This window comes from Vulpes lagopus, chromosome 1, assembly GCF_018345385.1.
Source record: "Vulpes lagopus strain Blue_001 chromosome 1, ASM1834538v1, whole genome shotgun sequence".
NCBI classification, from domain to species: Eukaryota; Metazoa; Chordata; class Mammalia; order Carnivora; family Canidae; genus Vulpes; species Vulpes lagopus.
The window spans coordinates 85,035,244-85,037,722 of NC_054824.1; the positions used below are offsets into that span (position 1 = coordinate 85,035,244).

Sequence of the window (2,479 nt, forward strand, 5' to 3'; positions counted from 1 at the left end):
AGAAAAAATGAGACCAAGCTAAAAATGAAATTTTTAAACTTTTCCATAGCTCTCTATGCTGGCTGTGTAGAACTGAGCTAAGGAGCTAAGGCATGTGTCTAAATTGCGTGGTTAGCACCTCTGTGATGTTCTAGCACAGCCAGATCCTGGGATGTCAACATTAGCCGTACTTCATTTGTTTTCTAGGGTAAACTCACAAATTAGGCTCTAGAGGTATACTCGTCTGTACTTTTATTCCTAGCCCCAGAATAAGACAGAAAGAATAAGCAGCCTAAGGAAGCCACAGCTTGATGGGCTATAAAGATAAGGGCATAATGACAACTAGTACACCAGGGCTCCAGTGGCGGGAAGCAAGGTAAAACTCGATTGATTTTGTTGCAATGAGCAGATGTATTGGCAACTCATTTTGTCTATTTCCTACAATGCTGTTTTTCAAAACTCCAGAGTTAACCCCTAAATATGTCTTCCACTCTACCTTTCCAATAATTTGGTGAATGACACAGGAAGCTGACTTGTGAAAAGCCATCTCTATCTTAATAGTATGTCAAGGGAATCTTGACTTACTGGGATACCAAATTCAGGTTTCTCCTCAGCAGGATTTTGACTAGAAATAACACTGTAACCATAGAAACACCTATTCAATGAATGGTCATGGGAGAAATGACATCACAATACCATTCAAAAAAGAAAAAAAGCAGAGAGAATTCCCTGCCAAATTTGATAGAGGATTTTTTTCTCAACACAAAAGTATTGTGAAGGCTCAGAATTCTGTTTTTTTTCTGACTCTCACAAGTAGACATCTTTTTTCCCCTCATTCATTCAACAAATATTTTTTTTTTGAGTGCCAGCCACATCCAGGCAGTGTTCTAGGCACTGTAGGAAACAAAGCTGACCGAGTGGTAGATGCAGAGAATAACCCAGGGAAAGGAGATGCAGCACTATCACACTGCAAGAGGATCGATGATACTTACTAAGGAGGGACAGAGAAAGACCATTATGAAAGGGTGACAACTGAGCTGATGCACGCCAGGAGGAAGCAACCAACCAGATTTCTCATTCTGGCCAGAGAGAATAATATATGGAAAGGCCCTGTAGTGGGAATATTTTTTGGGTGTTGGAGCAAAAGTTAGGAGGCTTGTAATACCGGAATAGAGTAAAGGAGGGTAAACTAGTTGGGTGACAAGAGTGTGATAGTAGGCTCTGATTAGGTAGGAAGGCACAGGCCATAGAAGGACCTTGGACTTTTACTTTGGGTGATGAAGGACCTGTTTGGAGGATTTAGCCTGATCTGTCTTGATTTTTGAAGACTTTACACTAGGTGCTATCTGGAGGTTAAATTATAATGGAGATTAGGTGAGAGGCAGGAAAACCAATTAAAGGTGTGATTACAATAATCCAGAAAAGAGAAGATAGTGACTTGGGTCAGGATGGTCACAGTACATAGAGAAGTAGTAGGATTCTCAATATATATTGAAGGCAGAACTGACAGGAATTGCCAATGAAATGAATGAGTGTGTCTAGCACAGTGCATTATGGGTGTATGAATAAATACATACATTTTGGTCAAATATAAAAAAATCAATCAAATCCAATTTCCTTACTTTTTTCCCCAGAGAAAATCAAAACTCAGAGAAATAAAAGTATTGCTTTATTTTTTTTCATAGCAAAACATTTTGCATCTACATAATAGCCCTCATCCACGACGCTTCTGATAATCCTTTCATAAGTGTCAACTTGTCTAGACTACAATCCCCAGTTATTCAATACTGTGAAGGTATCTTATCTTGTCGATGTAATTAAAGCCTATAATAAGTTGACTTTATTTTACTTCAATTTTTTTAAGTTTCAAAAAGGCTTTAATGCATACAGAGGGGAGGGTTTTAGTTCTTTTTGGCTGCTGCTTTCTTCATGGCTGACAGGATGCTGCTCAGCAATTCTCTCTTCCTTTTGGCATGGATGTGTGTCCCCACCCTTTTGTTGATGAACTTGAAGACCTGCTTGTCTTTGGACACCTTGAGAAGCTCCATGGCACTCCACTCGCTACTCATACGGCATGAAGCTGCACATCTCTCGGGTCATGTCCCACATGAACTTAGTATGCTTGGCCAGGCACTGGTGGCTGTGGCTGTGCCTAGGTTTGCTCACATCCTTAGCGACCTTATGGCCCTTCTTGAGGCCTGTGGCCACGGGGTACCACAGAGCCATGACTGCTGCTCCTCCATGGCTCCCTCAGAGGAGGGGATAAATTGACTTTAAATAAGGGAGTTTATCATAGATAATCTGGGTAAGTCTGACTCTAACAGTTGAAATGTCTTAAGAGCAGAGCTGAGATTCCCTAATGAAGAAGGAATTCTGTCTGTGGACATCACCTTCAGCCCATGCCTGGGGGTTTTCAGCCCACCCTCCGGATTTCAGACTTCCCTCTCTAGCCCCCAAAATTGTATAAACCAATTTCCTGCAATAAATCTCTTAATATAAT

At 40.9% G+C, this 2,479-nt stretch overlaps 1 pseudogene; it reads right to left on the bottom strand.

The window, feature by feature from the left end:
- Window positions 1–1,880: 1,880 nt before the first annotated feature.
- LOC121471375 lies at window positions 1,881–2,205 on the bottom strand (annotated as a pseudogene).
- Between the last annotated feature and the right edge of the window lie 274 nt (window positions 2,206–2,479).